The 10,847-nt window shown below is 39.0% G+C and overlaps 2 protein-coding genes across 3 annotated transcripts in view; one reads left to right on the top strand and one right to left on the bottom strand.

Moving 5' to 3' along the window:
* The window catches only part of LOC127443052 (yjeF N-terminal domain-containing 3-like), a 479,510-nt gene that overhangs the window by 75,582 nt on the left and 393,081 nt on the right, over window positions 1-10,847 (top strand). The gene's annotated exons all lie outside the window — the stretch shown is intronic.
* The window catches only part of LOC127443049 (5'-AMP-activated protein kinase subunit beta-2-like), a 180,173-nt gene that overhangs the window by 88,200 nt on the left and 81,126 nt on the right, over window positions 1-10,847 (bottom strand). The window lies entirely within an intron of this gene.

Raw genomic sequence — 10,847 nt, 5'->3', positions numbered from 1 at the left:
CGCATTATTTTTAATCTTTAGGTGAAAGGGGAACCATTAAAGGATGTTTTGGACTATTTCCTTCTGTGTTTGAAATCAACAGTATGTAAACAGCTTTACCGGTGTACTGCCGGTGTTCACTGTGCACATGTCTGTGTTACTCGTTTTGACCCGCTCATATCAAATGTCATTTAACACGGTTGTCTTGCATTGCTGGGGTTTGAGAATTAGCTCATTTTTGTTGTGGATGTAAACTCACTTGATGTCCCGTAATCTGTGGAATACTGTGACAAGGTTCGTGTTTGGACAGATAAAGGAGGAAGCGGGAGCCGGTTTCCACAGTCCTCGTGAGTCACTCTTAAGTAAAATAGAACAGAAAACACTTTCCAGCTTTATGCCAAACAAAAGACTGCTTTTCAGCATCAATGGAAACAAAGATCGGCTTTTCAGCAAAAACACTCTCAGAACACAGACATGCCATCTCTGGTATGTAACTCTCTCTGCCTCGTCTGTCGAATGGCTCTCTTTTTATCTCCCCCATCTCTCACTGCAGACACAGAACATGTAATTAGTCACAATTCACCCCAGGTAAAACCTTTACCGCCTCCTATCTCCCTCAGACGAACGCTCAACCAAGCCCCCACCTCCACAAATATGTTTTAAAAGTATCCCTCCCAACCCTGAGTATATCTGTGTTAGACTTACACTAGATCTGAAACTATGAATCGGCTCTTGAATTGGGCGCTCCTAAAGGGACAGTTCACCCAAAAATGAAAATTCTCTCATCATTTACTCACCCTCATGTCATCCCAGGTGTGTGACTTTCTTTCATCTGCAGAACACAAATGAAGATTTTTAGAAGAATATTTCAGCTCTGTAGGTCCATACAATACAAGTGAATGGTGACCAGAACTTTGAAGCTCCAAAAAGCACATAAAGGCAGCATAAAAGGAATCTATACGACTCCAGTGGTTTCATCCATGTCTTCTGAAGCGATATGATAGGTATGGGTGTGAAACAGAACAATATTTGTCCTTTTGTACTACTAAGAGTGAGATTTATTCATCGAGCACGTTTACATGCACATTCTTACACCAATTATGTGTAATAAGTGCACATGTAAGGTCATGTTAACATCTCAAACAGTGTTGCTTTATTGGAGTAAGGTCGTAAACTGTGTCTTCATCATGCTCATTACCCTGATTTCGCAATGCATGCACTTTTATAAAGGTGCGCAAGCCTGTTTACATTTTCAAATCAAATCAAATCACTTTTATTGTCACACAACCATATACACAAGTGCAATGGTGTGTGAAATTCTTGGGTGCAGTTCTGATCAACATAGCAGTCGTGACAGTGATGAGACATAAACCAATTTACAATAACATCAAATGAACACAACACAATTTAAAGTCTAATATATACATAATTACACACAACACAATATACAAATAATAACATACAATGTACAGTATACAATACACACAATATAGAATACACATTATACAATAAAAATAGTATATATAGTATATATAAAATGTACAGTAGGTTGTATTGTACTATATTGACATTCAGGCTGTCGGTTGATAGTCAGTTGTTAAGAGAGAATATAATATAATAATAATATAATTTATGACAGTCCGGTGTGAGATATAAGAGTAAGGGTAATAAAGTGCAGTGCTGATGTATATTGATCGTGAGCGATCAAGAGTTCAGAAGTCTGATTGCTTGGGGGAAGAAGCTGTCATGGAGTCGGCTGGTGCGGGTCCTGATGCTGCGATACCGCCTACCTGATGGTAGCAGTGAGAACAGCCCATGGCTCGGGTGGCTGGAGTCTCTGATGATTCTCCGAGCTTTTTTCACACACCGCCTTGTATATATTTCCTGGAGGGAGGGAAGCTCACCTCCGATGATGTGTCTGGCAGTTCGCACCACCCTTTGCAGTGCTTTGCGGTTGTGGGCGGTGCTATTGCCGTACCAGGCGGAGATGCAGCCAGTCAGGATGCTCTCTACAGTGCTGGTGTAGAACCGTGTGAGGATGTGGCGGTTCATTCCAAACTTCCTCAGCCGTCTCAGGAAGAAGAGGCGCTGATGTGTGGATGGACCATGTGAGTTCCTCAGTGATGTGGACACCCAGGAACTTGAAGCTGCTGACTCTCTCCACTGGTGCTCCATTGATGGTGATGGGACTGTGTTCTCTGTCTTTTCTTCTGAAGTCCACCACAAGCTCCTTTGTCTTACTGACGTTGAGGGAGAGGTTGTGCTCCTGACACCAGAGTGTCAGAGTGTGCACCTCCTCTCTGTAGGCTGTTTCATCATTGTCAGTGATCAGACCTACCACCGTCGTGTCATCAGCAAACTTAATGATGGCATTGGAGCTATGTGTTGCCACACAGTCATGTGTGTACAGGGAATACAGGAGTGGGCTGAGAACACAGCCCTGTGGGGCTCCAGTGTTGAGGGTCAGTGATGAGGAGATGTTGCTGCCTATTCTAACCACCTGGCGTCTGCTTGACAGGAAGTCCAGGATCCAGCTGCACAGTGAGCTGTTTAAGCCCAGAGCCCGGAGTTTCTCATCTAGCTTGGAGGGCACTATGGTGTTGAATGCTGAGCTGTAGTCTACAAACAACATTCTCACATAAGTGTTCTTTTTTTCCAGGTGGGAGAGAGCAGTGTGTATTGTAGATGCAATGGCATCATCAGTGGAGCGGTTGTTGCGGTAAGCAAACTGCAATGGGTCTAGTGATGGAGGCAGCACAGAGCAGATGTAATCTCTGATTAGTCTCTCAAAACATTTGCTGATGATGGGGGTCAGAGCAACAGGACGCCAGTCATTTAAACAAGTTATTTTGGATTGCTTTGGAACAGGCACAATGGTGGATGTTTTAAAGCATGTGGGGACCACAGACAAGGAGAGGGAAAGTTTGAAAATGTCCGTAAAAACACCAGTCAGTTGGTTCGCGCAAGCTTAGATGACGCGGCCCGGAATGCCGTCTGGGCCCGCGGCTTTACGGATATTCACCCATCGGAAGGATCGGGTTACATCCACTACAGAGACGGAGAGTGAACTAACCTCTGTAGCTTCAGCCACGAGAGCTCTCTCCGCGAGGGCGGTGTTATTTCCCTCAAAACAAGCATAAAAAGTATTTAGATCATCTGGGAGAGAGGCAGCGGTGTTCACGGCAGAGTTTTTATTCCCTTTAAAGTCTGTGATGATGTTAATTCCCTGCCACATACTTCTAGAGTTGGTGGTGTTAAACTGTCCTTCAATTTTGTTCCTGTACTGGCGTTTTGCTGTTCTGTTTTTCGGGGGGGAATAACTGGCTTGTTTATGCTCCTCCGTGTTCCCGGAATTAAAAGCAGAGGTCCGCACATTAAGTGCTGCGCGAACATTGCTATTTATCCATGGCTTCTGGTTCGGGTAGATCCGTATTGTTTGTAAACAGCGGGTCGGCATTGAGGAATGTGAAGTCCGGTTTTCGGTGTGTAATTGCTGAACCAATGTCCAAAATTGTTTGTCTGTCATAGACAATAAGGCAGACAACATCCAAGACAAAAAAACACAAGAATTGTAAACAAAACAAACAAAACACTACAATGTTGTGTCGGAGCTCGCAACGCAGCAGCCATACTCGGCGCCATCTTGAGTACACATATCTTTTTGACATCAAAAACAGGACTAACCCGATGATGCATGGCTTTCTTGAGATTTTTTTAATAAGCTAATTTTTGGTGGTTATCAGCGTATTGGTGTGCATGTTATTGTGCTCACTGACTTAAATGCCAAGTGGTATATGTGAAACATTTTAATTAATTATTTCTGTCAAATGATATAATTATTGAAAATCACTTACAGCTCCTTTGATAAGCAGGTTAATGCAATAACCCCATAGATGCCCATGTTTGAGCCGCGGCAGTTTTGTGAATCAGTGTGTTTCTGTAGTGCACAATGAAGCATGACATCATCATTCTGACGCACATTGAGGTGGAATCCCGCCGCTCGCATCATCAGCACCAGTGGGCGTGTCCTCAGTCTCCGGGCTTCATTCATAAAGTCCGGCTGCATCAGGATGAGATGGAACGCGTTTGCTGGAGGATGCTGTCATTGGTGAGCGCTTATAACGCGTCCATCACACGGACAGCATGAATTACTAATAGGTGAGTGAACCCCGCGTGTGCAGTCGTGTGATGTTTGGCGACACTTTTGTTGACTATTTTTATTTTAACGTGAAATCCCCCCTGAATAGCGCATGCATTGAGAGTCTGACTCATCGGAACGTTTAAACACATAAATCAAATGTAACAGTATTTTTCGCAATGATGGAAATCAGCATTTCGCGCATCTCTGGTTATGATCGCGTCGCGTCAGTGAACGCGTCTCTCGACGGACTGTGAATGCGCAAATCATTTGTTAACTACCTTGCGAGTAGCGTCGACGCGTCGCGATGTTTGTGGTTGCAGATGAGCTCATGTCGACACTACTATAAACACTGAGTGGTTTTATCAAAACGGAAATGATGACGTAAAGCCGAACATGACTAGCAGCTTTCTGGATTAAACCCTGAATGTAAAGACTCTAGTGTACTGATTCAGAGGTTTGAGTAACATATATGCAAAATACATTAAAATGCATGAGTTATTAATTAATGTATAGGAGTTATTCTGGCTCTTTCAGGTTGGTTAGGGTTTAATCCAATGCAGAGCACAGATCAATAGGCTATATTGACCAGACCGATTAATCGGCTGATACTTGAATTATTGAGGCAACTATTGGCTGATTAACAGAAGCAGTCATTCAGTTGCATTTACATGATTCTCAATGGCAGAATATATGGCTAATTTTAAAGCTGCACTATGTAAGATTTTTGGGTTAAAAATGAACAAATTGCCATTAATGACTGAGTATATAAACAGTCAGTGTTCAAAACAATGTCCTTTCCCCGATTCACTACGGTAAGCCAGTCGGGTCCGATTTGGCGCGATATCGCTGGCTTATGACGTACATCCATGCGACATTACATCACGTCCGTGAACGTAGGAAAGAAGAGCCGGCTGTCTCATTCCCATGTAAACAGTAGATGATGGTAATGCACAGTTTTAGTTGGTGAGTACTACAGTTCAGTCACACTCACACTGTTCAAGACAGCATCGAAATAATCTGGATGGATGTTTATCTGTTATCCATTTGGTGAAGTTGTTTACCTGCTCTAATGCTTGGAAATGTTTTCTGGTAGAGTTGTTGAGGCTTATATTGCTTGTCATGCTTGTATGAATCGAACATTACTCGTGTGTTAATGTAATGGTAGCCAGCTGGTAGATAGCTGTGCAGTGTATACACCTCACTCCCCTGGCCTCAAGAGGCGCACTAGCAATTGATGCTAGAAGCTGTATCCTTTAGCTTACTGGTTAGCACATCCGCCTCTCATGCCGGAGACCCTGGTTCGAATCTCGCTCTGAGCTGGTTGAGTAGGATTGGCTACATTAATCGATTGTGATGTATCTGCATTGTCGGGGAAGTTGCTGTGACATGTTTACTAATATTTATGACTTCTGAAATTGACTTCTTGTAATTGTTATATTGCGTATAAGCTTATTATTTTCATGTTTAATTAAGTATGCTTTATCCCCATCATTACTGAATCCTCGTTTTATGTTTTTATTTTAAGGTGTTATTGTGTGCATTCATAGACATACTTTTGTAGTATAATGGTTCACTTGCATTATCAACTGAGGCTGTACAATATAATATAACAAAAATAAAGTCTTCCAATGAACTCGTATCAGCCATATCACGAGTATCACCTCTTAAACTGATAAGTGTAGTACAATACAAACATTAATAGTAGATAAAACACTTGAATAATCATATTAAAATATACTGCTAATACTGGTATACCCTGTTCTCTATGTAAAAGTGCTTTAGTGTCAGAAAAGTGCTATAAGTGTAAAATTCATTCATTCAAAACGTGAATACGAGTGTTGTTTATCTTCATCAAAGCAAGTAATATTTCAGTTTTAAATGTTTAATCCTATAACATTATATCAACATGAAAATAGCACGTTATGACTCCGGCTCTGAATATCTCCAGTCATGATCACACACACACACACACACACGTGATAACCAGGTAAGCTCAAATCATGAGATTCATCCACCAGAAGAGCAGTGCCGAAACACGACTGACGTAAAGCGTTCTTACGCAAATTGCTTGCAGTTTTAAATTTTAACCACAGATGTCGCTAGAGAGCACAAAGTTACGCAGAGCAGCTTTAAATGACCGTCAATGGAAAAAGATGCTTTTTGGAAACATCATGGTGTAGTTCTGACATGTGCAAGCATGGGCTATAATGGACCAAACTAACTAGCCAAACCCCTAATTCAGATTCCTGATAGTTCCAAAAGTTCCAGTTTTTGGAGAATTTTAAGTGAATATTGTGTAAAATAAGTGAAATTTTAAATGTAACAATTTTGTGTGTGTGGGTCACTGACAAATTAAGTTGTCTGAGGTGATAAAAATGAGCAAGTCTAGTATCCATGTAGGTTACACAATAAAAAAAAAAAAGTATGACTTTAAAAATGTCATGTGGTGTAACCATCAAGTAAAAGGTATTAAAATACTTTACTTGCAACTTGTATACATGAGAGTGTACACAACTTAAGTTTTCAAACATATTTTTCATCATGAATTTTTGAGTCAAGTTTTCTCAGGGTTACTCCATTTGACCTGAACAAAATTGACCTGCCTTTACATAAAAATGTCAAAATATCTGATATTTAATTATATGATAAAATAATGATTTTTAAAAAACACTTTCACACACAGTTGTAAAGGTTTAAAGGGGTCATCTGTTGATTTGTTCTTTTATTTTTTCACATAAAAACATACAGTTGTGGCCAAAAATATTGGCACCCTTGGTAAATATGAGCAAAGAAGGCTGTGAAAAATATGTCTTTGTTGTTATCCCTTTCATCTTTCATTCAAAAAATTTACAAACAATTGCAAACACAACCCAAGTTTTATCAAAAAACAAATATTTTTGTCAAATATACTGTATGTGTGGCACAATTATTGGCACCATTTTATTCAATACTTTGTGTTCTGAACAGTTCTGAGTCTTCTCTTATAATGCATAATGAGGTTGGAGAACACATGGCAAGGGATCTGAGATCATTCCTCCATACAGAATCTCTCCAGATCTCTCCTCTTCAGCTCATCACACAGGTTTTCTATGGAGTTCAGGTCAAGGGACTGGGATGGCCATGGCAGGACCTTGATTTTGTGGTCAGTGAACTATTTTTGTGTTTTGGATCATTGGCCTACAGGAAAATCCAGCCAGGGCCCATTTTAAGCATTCTGGCAGAGGCAGTCAGGTTTTGATTTAGTATCGATTGGTATATGATAGAGTCCATGATGCCATGTATCCGAACAAGACGTCCAGGACCTCTGGCAGAAAAACAGGCCCACAACATTAAAGATCCAGCACCATATTTAACCGTGGGCATTGGGTGCTACTTCATCTCTGTGTGTGCCAAACCCATCTCCGGTGTTTGCTGTCTAAATGCTCTATTTTGTTTCATCTGACCATAGAACCCGGTCCCAATTGAAGTTCCAGTAGTGTCTGGAAAACTGAAGATGCGTGAGTTTGTTGTTGGATGAGAGCAGAAGCTTTTTTCTTGAAACCCTCCCAAACAACTTGTGGTGATGCAGGTGACATATGATTGTAGTTTTGGAGACTTTCTGACCCCAAGACCCAACTCATTTCTGCAATTCTCCAGCTGTGATCCTTAGAGATTCTTTTGGGACTCGAACCATCCTCCTCACTGTGTGTGGAGACAATATAGACACTTCCAGGCCGATTCTTAACATCTCCAGTTGATTAACGCTTCTTAATTATTGCCCTGATGGTGGAAATGGGTATTTTCAATGCTTTAGATATTTTCTCATAGCCACTTCCCATTTTGTGAAGTTCACAACCTTCTGCCGCACATCAGAACTATATTCTAGTCTTAAGCACTGTGATTGATGATTAAGAGAATGTGACCTGTGTGTTACCTCATATTTATACCCCTGTGAAACAGGAAATCATGGCTGAACAATTTCATGTTCCTAGTCACCCAGATGCACTAAAAAAATATAAAATATGACTGTAATATTTACTCATAAGAATTTCTAGGGGTGCCAATAATTGTGGTAAATGTGTTTTGGAGAAAAATATTTAATTATGAGATTTTTCCCCCTTTTCAATTAGTTTACTTCAATTAAAGGTTAGATTTTTGTGAATATTCTGATTGAAAGATCAAAAGGATAAACAATAAAGATATTTTTCACAGCCTTCTTTGCTCATATTCACCTAGGGTGCCAATATTTTTGACCACCAACATGTTGGTTACACCACATGACTGTGATTTGTTGGATAACATTTTTTAAAATATTAATAATATATTAGCATAAAATTATTTCACTGTTCATTTTTTAAGAAATACTAATAAAAGATTATTCAACACTATGCCAAACTTTCTTTTCTGAAAAATGTAAGCTTTTAATGAGACTTTCATATATATATATATATATATATTTACTGTTTCTGGATGGTTACACTAAATGACATTTTTTTACAAAAAAAAAAAAAAGAAAGAAAGAAAAAAATCAGCATTTTTTAATCCACCCCTCAACTCCCCCAAAAAGTATCAAAATTAATTTGAGCTCATTCATCATAGCAGAGGTGTATTCAAGTAAATGTTTTGTGTGAATTGCATTTTTCTATTTTTGAATAATTTAATAGATCTGGACAAAAAATAAGCATCACGTTATTGACCTGTGTATCTTATTATGCTATGATTAAGTTGTATTGTGTATCTGTCAACATTATTTTGGCCACCTGCTCTGTAAACATGACATCATCAGCCAGTGAAAGCTCAGGTTGTAACCACCTGCAGATGTGCAGTGGCTGTAGATTCTGTGTGTCCCACCTTTCTGCAGCTAAAGCATGACTGCTTCACTACCTTAAAACCCGATGACATCAGTGCACATCTCATGTTGTCCTGCTGGAATGTGTGTGTGTGTGTGTGTAGATGTTTCCTCATGAATACACAATTAAGTGGAGCTGCTCTGTTTTTCCCGCATCACATATGTTCTGTTTAATTGCGATTGTGTGAGTGAGCAGAGAGCTGCGGTGTTTTAAAGGGCTTTAATGTATGCTATCAATGAATCGACTGTTTGAGTATTCAGCTGGACAGGTTTTATAGCTTATAATTCACAGGTGTGCTCACGCAGTGGTTTTTCTTCTGCTAAATTAGAACAACATCATATATATATATATATAAAACAGCTGCAATCCATTTGATTGACCTACAAATTAGAGTGAATGTTATGGATTGTATTTCCAGCTCTGGGAGAGTTTGCAGGATGTGACTGAACTTTTGAGTGTCTGGATTAGTTTTGTTAGTTTTTATATATTGCGAACCAAAAAGATGACAACCCATATCGTGGCATAACTCGATATTTCTAAATTTGCAACATTGTTTTCTGTCCATGTGATCATAAATGAAATGACCCGTCAAACATCATAATCTCTCTATCGCTTGATTTCACCCCCACTGCACTTTTTTCTACACTGTTTACAGGATTCACACAAGGTCCTTAAACTGCTTTTAGAACTGGAATACCTGGAAAATCGCCTTGTTTTAATGAAAAGTGCTTGAGATTAAAGAGAATCGTTTTCTCCGTGTAATGTGTGTCCATCAAAGATGAGGCGACTCCACTTTCACTGAATAATGTGTCTTAATATTCTTTATGTTTACATTTATGCATTTGTCATGCACTTTTATCCAAAGTGACTTACAGTGCACTTATTACAAGGACAATCTCCCCGGAGCAACCTGGAGTTAAGTGCATTGCTCGGGGTCACAATGGTGGCGGCTGTGGGGATTGAATCGGCAACCTTCTGCTAACCAGTTTTGTGCTTTAGCCCACTACACCACCAACACTCCCTATGTTCTTTACAGTCAGATAAAAAAGTAAAAAGAAATATTCATTTTAATCTCACACAGCATGGAATCGCTAAAGAAACTGAGAGATTCTCGTTGATGTTTGCTGAACCGGAACACTGTGAGCCGCTCGTTGAACTCTTAAAGTGACAGTAACCTTTTTAGTGTTTCTGATACAAATGAATGTAAACTCAATGTTATTACTTATAAATTATACACATTATTTCAAACAGTGATAGCTCATATCATTATTATATATACTATTTCATGATATAATATTAATTCATATAATGTCAAATTGTTTATTTTTACAAAGATACATTTTGATTATAATAATGTAAATATTCACTTTCACATACTTTTTTCAGGACCGGTTCTGTTCAGTTCTGTTGATTGTTCTGCACCTGATCAGCCTGAATGTATCTCACTATTTCTGAAAGCTTATTTGTTTGTGATCTTTTCTTATAGAGAAACTCTTATTTTAACTTTGAGCATTTATATTGTGTATTAAAGAACTTTATTTTGATGAGAAATTATAATGAGCATTTTGCTCAAACATTTTTTTCAGAAAATAAACAATTTTCTGTAATATTTTGTCATTTAAGTGTTATTATATAGAATCGTGAGATAACCAAATCATCCCATCCCTATTTATTGCAACATGAAAACACACACAATAACTCCTAAAACGTTCAAAAACCTAAAAATGTTTACACATGCGACATCTGTTCTAATGTGATGTAAATTGTGATGATGATGTGTTCGAGATACGTGTGGTGCTAAAGTGAGTCAGAGTGATCTGATAAATATAAATCTGTCTGTCTCTTTGTTCATATTGTGTTCTTTTCTTTCAGACGTCACACACAAACTCGATGTTAAA

The sequence above is a fragment of the Myxocyprinus asiaticus genome, chromosome 6 (assembly GCF_019703515.2).
Source record: "Myxocyprinus asiaticus isolate MX2 ecotype Aquarium Trade chromosome 6, UBuf_Myxa_2, whole genome shotgun sequence".
NCBI lineage: Eukaryota > Metazoa > Chordata > Actinopteri > Cypriniformes > Catostomidae > Myxocyprinus > Myxocyprinus asiaticus.
The sequence above is the reverse complement of the archived record's forward strand: the minus strand, read 5'-3'. Positions and strand labels throughout refer to the sequence as shown.